Below are 12,220 nucleotides of genomic sequence, written 5' to 3'. Positions count from 1 at the left end.
ACACAACAGAACAATAAACCCTGCAGTACGCTGGTAGCTGATATATCCCTCAACCACATTTAGTTATGTTTGGTTTATGCGTTAAAATACCCAAAAAAGTTTTTGACGATACAGTTCTTTCAGGAACATCTTTCAGGAATGTATTGCATGTAATTAAGCGTAACTCGCCGTTCAACTCAAGTTTTGGAAAATAAATTGGATAAGTTTGAATCTATTGAACCATATCCTATCCTAAAGAGAGTACGATATAATCACGAAAGTTTTACATACCTGTGATTTAAGATGTCCTGCCGCTATAGTTGAACTCCTCTTTCCCGTCTCTCTGCCCTTGATTCCTATTCCGTGTCTCCCTCCACTTCAAATTGTAAACCAATGAGTGAATCCTGAATAGGTCCTCGCTTCTTGTTCCTTCCTTATATCTCCGCACTAGGTGTGTCGCCTGTGAAATTGGAATGGAAAGGTACGTTAAGGGATCTGTAATGATCCTTTAAAACTAATCAAAAAAAATTATCAGGCCCGGTATGTGGCACACCCAGGGCCCTACCACGAAAAGTTTCATTTTGCCCGTTTTGGCTCTAGCAAGAGGTCAAAGGTCAAGGGCCTCAGGGGCCCAAATTTAATACAGTTTCTATTGAATCATGACTACGAGTTGGTACACTGATAATCTAAAGCTGGCTCTAAACCTACAAAGGACCCCACATGTGGACCGTGATACACTTAGGTCTAAAGGCATTTCCGCCTAGATGTGAATTTTGCAAATTTTGGCCCAGATATCCAAGATCAAGTGTTCCCGGGGGCCAGGGCCGGATTTACCATAGGGCCCAGGGTTCCCAAATTTTTGGGCCCCAACAAATTGCCCTGTGCAGTGTGCATCTTCCATTTTTGCCGAAAAACACAATGTTTTGGGTCAAAAAAAGGTACAAACATTGCAAAATTTAGCGGGCACTGGCCTGTTATATAGCAAAATTCAGCTTCAATTTGGGCTAAAATAGTCTAAAATCAATTTTTTTCGCGCGCAAATGTCCTAGTAGAATCTAAAAACTTGAGTGCACTTGAGTGCACATGCCTTCCTCAATGTGCGTTTGGAGGCCTACAAATTTTGGCCTGGCCCAGGGCCCCCCAAAAGGTAAACCCGGCCGTGCCGGGGGCCCAAATGTCAAACCAAGGGCCAACCGTTTCTCGATATAACTATTCAAGGGTACATGAGATCCAAAGGTCAAATATTATAGGCCCCTTGGCCCTTTGTTTAAACATTTGCTGCCCTCTGCCCCAGGGCCTAAAATGTTAAAACAAAGTACTTTGAATTAAATATAACAGCTTATAGCTTCATGGTTCTTAGTTGGCCTTATAATGAGTTGAATGCGGTTACGTACTGAACATGAACATGTACCGTGGATCGTCTCTAGTTTAGTAGACCTCTGTGGTCAAATCATACTTTGTCTGAATCGTTATGATCAGACCAAAACTTTGGCGTGGTTTATATAACATGATCTTATCAATTTTGAAATTTGACCCCTGTATGACCTTAACTCTTTTCTGAGCAAGGGGCAGTTTTGCCACCCAAGTTTGTCCTATTCCTTGAGGTCAGATTATGATAATAAAACTGATTCTGGACCTTAATTACAATGCAAGGGATTTTCACCGATTTTGCTTGCTTCTTGACTATCAAGCAAAAACAGAAAAGAAATATTTTTGTTCTTAAGTACCGTTTAAACACGCACAAATTTGATAAACCCTCCATTTGGGTATAGGCTTTTGACACCCTTGACCATTCCATTCTCCTTCAAAAACTTTACCACTGTGGCATTAGAGGAACTTCCAATTTGTGGATCAAAAACTATTTAAAGGATAGACAACAATTTGTTGTCTTCAATGGGAAACATTCCTCCACTAATACCATCTATTGTGGAGTTCCACAGGGTTCGATCCTGGGTCCCATACTTTTCCTCCTTTACATAAATGATTTGCCCAACTGCTCCTCTAAACTTAAATTTATTTTATTCGCAGATGATACTAATATAATTTGTACCAATAAAGATCGTAATACCCTTGAAACCCTGCTAAATAAAGATCTTGAAATAATTTCTAACTGGTTTAAATTAAACAAGCTGTCATTAAATGTAAATAAAACTAATTACATGATATTTAAAAGTAAATATAGTCGGAATCCCAACATTGACATTAAAGTTAAGATTGATAATAAAATAAACAATTAGGTCAAGTTAATACTACTAAATTCTTAAGGTTAAATACAATTGATTTTCAAGGCTTGATTCCAGAGGGGCGTAAGTTAATAATGGAAACAGCCATGCAGAAAAGAATGAACTCACGCATACAATAGTGTATCAATCTGAACTAGGGCCACGGACAAACCACGGCTCGTGAGTCATCCTATATGTGATGCAATCAAGCAAAATCAGTCGGAACTCAGCAATAATAAATTTTCAGTTTCTTATAGGATAGTAAAAAGGATTTACAAAGCTGGATTTTGCAGAAACCCCCATTGAAATTGAACATCCAGTTCCAAAGATATGAGCAATTAAAGCGCTTCCAAAACAATAGGAAACAAAAGGAAATATTGCCTTTGTTTGGCTATATCTCAAAATCAATATTTCCGAGTTCCGACTGATTTTGCTTGATCGCATCACATATGTTGAAGGGGCGACCATGATGGGACCATATGGGCTGATGGGGGGGGGGGTGATTGTGGGCAGCCGTTTTCGACAATTTTCCTTTGGATTTTCTAAATTTTCAATTTTTAAAATTATCCTGGATGATATCTGTCGTGAAATAAATCAATGCTTCTATAGGCTATAATAGGCCTAGTAGCATATGCCTATTTATACCCTGATTATGCAATATATAGGCCTACAACAACTACAACAACAGTAACAAAACCAACAACCAATATTTTGTTAATCTACTTTAGACTTTAATCTAATTAGACTAGTATAGCCTAAAAATTCCTGAATTATATAATAAAAAAAACCGGGCAAAAACAATCAATCGCTGCAGTCAGAAAGAAAGAAACGAACAAGAAAAAAGAAAAAAAGTGAGAGAAAAATAAAATAAAATAGATGGAATGGACCACGTAGGGACTCGAACACGTACCAAAGTTTTCCAGCTCAAAACTATAGTATTGTATAGTCGAACGTGAGTCCGACGCGCTAGCCGATTGAGCTACTGAGTGACCTGTGAAATCGATTGATCTCAAACTGACTATTATCGAATAGTGCATACCAGGCTCTTATGATAAACAATCTCATCACCGCTGTAAATGTCGGAGGTATCGATGGCGAAAACCCTCGATTTTTGCAAAAGTAGCTTAAATTTGGAGTGAAATTCAAATGCTAAAGGAATCGACATACTTTTGAGAAATAATGTAGGCAGTTAGAAATCAAAATTAACGTTCCACAATCCAGATATCGATAATGTAACATAACAGTGTTTTGTGGTACAAGATTCTCGAAAATTGTTCCCAAAAACGGGCTAATAAAATTTAATCGGTACTGTATTTGGTTCCTCCCTATGGCAACATTATTTCTTTGGTCGATTTGTAGTACAATACAAAAAAGGAGAAAACAATCACTCGGCGTGGTTTTATACGGAGCGAATATTTGAAAAAAACTGCATGGAACGTGTTTTTGATCTTGTGAACATGGTGCGTAAAAATGATTTAAACGAAGGATTTTCAAACGGATTCTAAAAATTTGTATAAACACACAAAAATAATGTTAACATACATCCATGCACCAACATTTGACTCACTGCGATATTTGATTGCTAAGAAAACGCGGTTTTAGAGAACAACTTTATACGTCTTTTATACGTTTTTTATACGTTTCTTCGTGTAACCTTAAGGATCCTAATTGATGATAATTTAAGTTGGAAGTCCCACACCACTCACGTCTGTAATATCATCTCTAAATATAATGGCATCATCAGAAAAGTTAAGCAATTTCTTTCAATTGAGTCCTTGCCAACCTTATACAACTCGTTGGTTTATCCTTACTTAAACTATTGTGCAATTATCTGGGCTGATAATAATAATTCACACCGTGACTCTGTTCTCCTGTTGCAAAAGAAGCTCGTCAGAAGCTGCACTAACTCACTCTGGTTAGCACATTCTGACCCACTTTTTTCATCACTTAAAACATTAAAAATTCATGATTTGTACATTCTTCAAATTGTAATGTTTATGTATCAATTTTATCATTGTCTCCTTCCTAACGACCTACTTGATCAAAATTATTTTACTATCAACAGTGATGTGCATAACTACAACACTCGTCATGCAGGTGATATCCATATTGAGCAAACCAACACGTGCCTTGCATATAACACCATCAGAATCCAAGGTGCATTACTTTGGAATAATTTACCACCAATTCTGAAAAGCGCACCTTCGGTAGCTGTTTTTAAACAACATATGAAAAAACATCTCCTTGGAAAATATTTGCCAAGTGAATCGTAATTACATTCATGTTTCATTGCTACTTTAAAACGGTCTCTCATTTTTTGCTACGGGTCAGCTTTATGTCGGCACCCTAATTTTGTGGTACATTATTTAGTTTACCATCAGTTTTATATTTTCCAATTATGTATCATTTCACTCCAAATTGTGTGCCCAGTGCATGGACAGCCTTGTGGCCATAACTGCTTGCTTTCACTATCTCGTCCATGCACTCAGTGCACGATTTTTAGTGAAAATTGTACCGAGCGTATTTTATTTTTTGGTTAAATGTTGTATGTTGTAACTTTAGGCCGAGGGCACTGCACCTCACGCTCTGCGTTTAGCAGTGTCCTCATCCATCTCATTGACGTTTTTCATAAAAATAGTTGCTTTTTCCATTATATTATTGTATATAAAATACATCCTTATTGTAACTCATTGTATCATAAGTATATTGTTGTATAATGAATGGATGAAATAAATTGATTGATTGATTGATTGATTGATTGATAGAATGGTGTAAAATTGCTAATTTTGCTCGCTTCGCGCGAAACCAAAATTACTTTTAATAGTATGAAATAGAATGAATAATACAGCGTGTCCCAAAAGTAACTTAACATTGTGAATTGGCCATATCTCAAATATTTCCTACTTCATACCAAAAGGGAGAACATATTCATATAGATTGATCTTTTAGAATTATTCTGATACCAAAAACAGCATTATTGATGACCCTTTGACCTTACTGTGCGACTGTACATATGTGTGTATCAAACCCACAAAAGCAAGCTCATGTGTTCTTTGTTCAAGAACATGAATGATGTGCTTCCCTGAACAATAGTTGGTTCACTCACTGCGCACGCTACATTTAGGTATGAACATTACATGGCTTAGCGTAAGCGTGACTGCCAGTGTTATAGATTATAATTGGGATATTTTGACAATATTAAACTTGAGTTTAAAACAGTTGAAGTGGAGATGAATTTCCTATAGATCAACGGATTCAGGTCGTATGGTTCTTTGCCGAGACAAAGTCGGACAAACTCAATGAAGCAATGACTAAGGAACAGTTTAATGTAGATTATGCACTACCCAACTGAAATACAATCCAGCAACTAGTGCTGAAATTCTTATCAACTGGATCTGTTCATGATCTACTTCGGGCAGGACGTGGAAGAACAGGATGATCGGCTACAAACATTGATGTCATACGAAGAGCGGTGGCGAAAAGCCCAAGGCGATCAGTACGTCGACTTTCAATGGAGAACAACGTGCCGCGTACAACTGTTCATCGAATCCTCAGAAAAGATCTTAAGTAGTTTCCATATAAAACCCAGATAAAACAGAAAATGAAGATTACACATTGAAAACAAACAATCAAACAAACACAGCCAAAGTAAACAAAACAGATTTTAAAATGATAACATGTTATATCGTGTTCACATCTCAAATGACGAGACTTATTTTGCGTTTACAAAAGTGGGTTTTACAGTACGGTAGATATCCATTAATTTCATGCCAAAGGATCATGACCACATAGGCATGTTTGGTATCATAACATTTCTAAAAGAATTATCTACATACTGTGCAATTTTTGTAACAACACTATTAACCCAACGCAAGTTATGGCAAATTCACAATGTTAAGGGACTTTTGGGACACCCGGTATTTGCGCACTGCGAGCACATATTCATAACATTGGTCAATTGTTTTCTTGCACACCCCCTCCCGACAAAAAGTCAGGCACGCTTCTGATTTCAACTCTTTACTATTGGGCCCCCAAGATATTTTGCTGACAGGGCCCTTTTCCTTAAATCCGCCTCTAAGCTTACCGTATTATTTATGTGTGTTTGTGCATGTAAAGTAGACATGACAAATGTATGTAAACAAAATTGTATAGCACTATAGTAAAGTGTAGTACTAAGTAAAAATAACACTGCTAAGCTTTCATACAGGTATATTGAATCTAATAATAATATTGTGTTTGATTTGAGTGAATATATTCCGAGTCAGTGAATATTCAGATGAAAATTGTACACATGATGCAGTCATGTCTACAGTAGAATTCATCTCGACCTTTGCAGGACTTAAACCCCATTAAAAGCTATTAAACCAAGATAACACTCATTGAAACAGCTCAACTGATTAAATCGGATCTTCTCTGGTTGTGCACATGTGTCTGTTTTATATGTGCGGTATCGCTATGAGGTGCTATAATACAGCTTCAGTTGGGTAACTGATTATAAAGGAAACGAAAGGAAACAATGGTATGTGGACCTTTGTTCACGAAATGAGACAATGGCCTGCTTTTTGTTAACCAGCATTCTTGAAAATGAGCAACATAATGATTGTTGACTTAAGGGATCTAAAATGAGCGTTTACTGCGTTTCGACAGTATTTTTTGTGGGACATGAGAGCACCTCAGACCTATCGAATTGCATTCTGAATACGAAGCATGTCTTTCTGATATCAAATAATTTTCATTTTTGAAAATCACAATATAATACAAATTTTTGATATATAACAGTCCTTGAAGTAAATTATATAAATCTAATGATATATTCTTAAAGTGTATGTAGCAGGGAGGAAAAGCCGATGGTCAATCGAAAATTTTGACCTTTCATATTGAAGATATGGATTTTTTTCCCAAAAGACTTAATTTTTTTGGTGTTTTGGGGAAAAAAATCCATATCTTCAATACGAAAGGTCAAAATTTTCAATTGATCGTCGGCTTTTCATCCCATCTACATACACTTTAAGTATAAATCATCAGATTTATAAAGTTTACTTCGAGTACTGTTAAATATCAAAAATATAAATTTTTAATGATTTGCCATAAAATGTGTATTAAATTTCAAAAAATCAAAATTATTTGATATCAGAATGACTTTCTTCGTATTCAGAATGCAATTCGATATGTCTGATGTGTTCTAATGTCCCAAAATAAATACTGTCCAAACGTTCATACCCCAGCCCTTAACACGGTTTGGAAATAATTTCTTCATATTTTTGGTGTTATCTGTCGTTTACATATCCTTCCTAAAACACAAAAGTGCGACTATTTTCAAACACCTAAATTAGCTAAAAATTTAGGACATGTTACAAAACTATATTTTCTAGAATTTCATAGAATAGTTTTAAATGTAGCTTGTACCGTTTTTTGTGGCATCCTTCAGAACGGAGCGGTCCGTTACCAATATAGCTCAATATTTTCGGTCAAATCTCCATTCAATTAACACGGGGAGTTGGCTAGCTATGAGCTAGCTATGCTTTGCCCTCACTCATATTCTACGAAAGTGCGACTATTTCTGAACATCTAACCTAGCTGTAATTTTAGGTCATGTTAGAGAAATATATAAGTTTGGAGAATAGTTTAAATATTGGCCGGTTATTTTTCACACAGTGATGTTAACTAGGCAAATGCAATATACTTCTAACATACACTATTTGTAAAGGTCGCGCGTCAGTGGTGAGAGCACTGTGTATTGTGTATAGGAAAACGGACAGTAACTGCAGTATGAACATTTAATTGCATGTTTATGTTGGTAATATTGTGTCAAATTGTGAACAAAATTATGCCGTCAGATGAAGAGCAACCGCATTCGTCAAATGCAGGGGGTGCCAATGCAGGAAACGAAAGCCATGCATGGTATATCCAAATCACGTACAAGTACATTGTATCCCTCTTCCCAGGCCAATAGATTTAAATGGCAACCTCAAGGAAAATTGGACGAAATCCAATCAAGTATGGGAGTCATACGAAATAGTGACCGGATTAAAATAGCAAACTGATGAGGTATGCATAGCGCATTTCATTATTTCATTATTGGTCCAGAGGCTCTTGGTGTACACAATGGCTTACCTTTTAAACCTGGTGAAGAGAAACAGTTTGATAAAGAGCTATAAAGTGTTACAATTGTGGCGTGAATATTGCGTGGGCAAGACCAACGTAACTTATGAAAGGTACAAGTTTAACAATAGTTATCAGGAAACAGGGAAATCGTTTGATACATATTATGTACGCCTAAGAAAAGTATTGTCGTCGTGTGCATATGTGACGTGTCATGTCAAAAGGAGACACATACTGCAGTTACTGTCCGTTTTCCTATACACAATACACAGTGCTCTCACCATTGACGCGTGACCCCTACAAATGATGTATGTTGGGAGAATGGACACTTGCCTAGCTAACATCACTGTGTGAAAAATAACCAGCCAATATTTTATTTATTCTCCAAAACTTCTAGCAAATATATTTCTCTAACATGACCTAAAATTACAGCTAGGTTAGATGTTCAGAAATGGTCGTACTTTTGTAAAATATGAGTGAGGGCAAGGCATAGCTAGCCAACTCCCCGTGTTATTTGAATGGAGATTTGACCGAAAATATTGGTATCGGACCGCTCACTTCTGAAGGATGCCACAAAAAACCGGTAAAAGCTACATTTAAATTATTCTAAATAGGTTCTAGAAAATAAAGTTTTGTAACATGTCCTAAATTTTTAGCTAATTTAGGTGTTTGGAGAGGGTCGTACTTTTTGTGGTTTAGGAAGGACATGTAAACGACAGATAACACCAAAAATATGAAGAAATTATTTCTAAACCGTGTGAAGTCAAAAATCATTATGTTGCTCATTTTCAAGAATGCTGGTTTACAAAAAGCACGACATTGTCTGATTTCGTGAACAAAGCCACACATAACATTGTTTCCTTTCGTTTCCTTTGTAATCGGTTACCCAACTGAAGCTATGAATACCCTCTTTATTGCGATATCGCACATGAAAACAGTCACTTGTGCACAACCAGAGAAGATCCGATTTAATCAGTTGAGCTGTTTCAATGAGTGTTATCTTGGTTTAATAGCTTTTAATGGGGTTAAGTCCTGCAAAGGTCGAGATGAATTCTACTGTAGACATGACTGCATCATGACTTTTGGGCAGGATCGCAAATGGAGAAATTTGGGTTTGTTGCGAATTTGTGATGTTATTAATGTTTAAAATATTGTCTGATAGTTTCAGACCGGAATATAACTGGCATCTTGTATTTTTTGAGACATTTTTCTAGGTAATTCCTACTCTCAACACTGTCAATAATATTTTTAAAGGCCGATATCTCAATATCTTCGCGTTGGAATGTCCGATTTCATTGGGGAAAACGGCATTGTGAAGCAAAATATCTCTATATTTAAGATATGTTAAAACCTCAAAATTGATAACCTGCCCAAAAGTGTCTCATATAATGATTTCACGGACGAATTCCTGAAGGACAGGATTGTGTGTGGCAAGGAGGCTAAATGTTTAGCTAATTTAGATGTTTCGAAATATTCGTACTTTGGTGTTTTAGTGTATGTTATAGGTAATAGTACATTGCCTAGTTAACGTCGCTGTGTGAAAAATAACCGGCCAATATTAAAAGTATTCTTCTAAAAATGGGGTTTAAGTCCTGCAAAGGTCGTGGTGAATTCTACTGTAGACATGACTGCATCATGACACTTTTGGGCAGGATTGTAAATGGAGTAATAGCCAAAAATCTTCCCGGGTTGATTTTTTCAAAATTTTGGTTTGTTTTGAATTTGTGATGTTATTAATGTTTAAAATATTGTCTGATAGTTTCAGACCGGAATATAACTGGCATCTTGTATTTTTTGAGACATTTTTTCAAGGTAATTCCTATTCTCAACATTGTCAATAATATTTTTAGAGGCCGATATCTCAATATCCAATTTTATAATTCCATAACTTACGAACTCAATATCTTCGCTTAGGAATGTCGGAATTCATTGGGGAAAACGGCGTTGTGGAGCAAAATATCTCCTTATTTCAGATATGTAAAAACCTCAAAATTGATACCCAGCCCAAAAGTGTCTCCTTTTGACATGACACGTCACAATTAGTCACAAAATTTATCAGAGGGTGTAGTACTACCTTAAACGGTGTGGAGAGACACTTGGGTCCTGATTGGTTTTTTTAGCTCATGTGTTTTAAATTCTGTAATGTGCAATCTTACTTTCATATCCATGTAATTATTATTCCTATATATTGTGACATTGTATTTAGAAAGTGCAATATTATGTTTTTGATTGTCAAATACAGAAAACTCTAGAATAAAATTGAATTGAATTTATGGGACAGGGTGTTACGAGCCGTCCCTTTTACCCAAATGCAAATGAATGCACAATAATAATACACAGTTTGATTAAGTTATCGATATCCGAGTCTTTAATAAAAAGTAAAATATGTACATGATACAATGCCAGTATACAATATAATCACACTACTGAATAATCACTACTTAACTGGCAGTCTCCTTGTTGTTGATTAAGTTCTGTTACAATGTTCTGGACGGCTGATGAATATCTTGTTCACTTGTCCTGCAAAAATCACTGTTCAGCGAAGTCCACTGTACACTTGCATTTATATATCCTTTGCTTATAAAATCCTCAAACATAAAGTCCTTGCATATATGACAACTTTTTCCGGGAAACAGACTTTTTCTTGCACTGGTCCACTTTAAACATGTTAAATGTGTTGTCGACGGAAGAATATTAACACCTTGGGGGAGGACTGGAGGACCACATTCTTGTAGTCAAAATCTCCTTCGTTGCTGTTTTACAAAATCTAGTAATAACTTATACATATTGTGCAATACACTGAAATTCTGGCACAATGGGGATTTCCAAAGATTATTAATAGGCCCCCACACCTAGTTGAATTGAGTATTGCAACCAATTGGTTTTAGCAGGAACCCCAAAATGGTTCTTTCCATTCTTTACAAACCTTTTTTGTTCTTTGCTATTTTTTAATATAGCTGAAGAACTTCTCGCCTAGTTTCGTAGGAAGCGTTGAGAAGTATAAAGCCAGAACCAGGTCCTACTAGCAACCTTTTATAACAGTGTATATCAATCATGACGTGTAATGATTCATATGGTATACAATACCAAAAACTAGCCTACCTTAGATCAGACCGATCATAGAAAAAGGTAGAGTCGCCTGGTCTTGCAGACATATATAGTTGCAATCTTTCAATGGAAGTTTCGAAATCGAATGAAACCACCACCACACCATAAAAATGCCAGAAAAGGAACACAAAAATCCATGAACCGAACCTTCCAGTATTAATTATGCACAACCAGTTCCTGAATGTTGCAATGTTGTGACTGCTGATGTCACTGGTATTTTGACTGCACTCAATGTCTTGTGACAGATCTTTCAGCGAATTAAGGTTATTAATTATTTTAAACTGTTGTGATTTGGTAGTTCACAGCATCTTACGAATGGTAGTGAGCTTTGGCAAAAACTGCATTGCTCAATTCATAGCGAGCGTGTAGAAGAATTAAAATATCACAGATATACTTTTATAGGTGCTGCGGTTCTTGAGTTACGTTGTAAAGAGGGATGAAACAACAACACTTTTGTAAAATGTACATAACTAAATTAACAACAATAAATTAAGCAAGTTTGCAAAGTATACGATTTATAGAATGAACTTTTGCAAAACATCAAGGTGTTAATTTTCAATAATATATTGATCTAGATAATGAAAATCGATATTTAGGTTGCTTCGACCAACAATACCTCGTCTTCCCTTAACCTGACATAGGCAATCCAATTCCTCTACGGATCACTAATTTGCAACTATTTGCCCTAAATAACAATGTAATTGACTTTGTACATGTAAACATATTATCATGAGATTAAAACCCATGTATCTGCGGCACCGCCAGGCGCTCTGCCGCAGACTGCATGCATGTATACCATGCATACAGTA

The 12,220-nt window shown here is 36.2% G+C and overlaps 1 protein-coding gene across 1 annotated transcript in view; it reads right to left on the bottom strand.

Annotated features, from left to right (window-relative positions):
- The window catches only part of LOC140162769 (uncharacterized), a 37,845-nt gene extending 25,996 nt beyond the window's left edge, over positions 1–11,849 (bottom strand). Inside the window, exons 1-2 of the mRNA XM_072186061.1 lie at positions 11,406–11,849; positions 271–439 (exon numbers count right to left, since the gene is read on the bottom strand). The gene's annotated coding sequence lies outside the window, so the exon portion shown is untranslated. The remainder of the gene's footprint in view (positions 1–270; positions 440–11,405) is intronic.
- Between the last annotated feature and the right edge of the window lie 371 nt (positions 11,850–12,220).

Source organism: Amphiura filiformis, chromosome 10 (genome assembly GCF_039555335.1).
Source record: "Amphiura filiformis chromosome 10, Afil_fr2py, whole genome shotgun sequence".
NCBI lineage: Eukaryota > Metazoa > Echinodermata > Ophiuroidea > Amphilepidida > Amphiuridae > Amphiura > Amphiura filiformis.
Note: the sequence above shows the minus strand (reverse complement) of the source record. Positions and strands in the feature narration are given on the sequence as shown.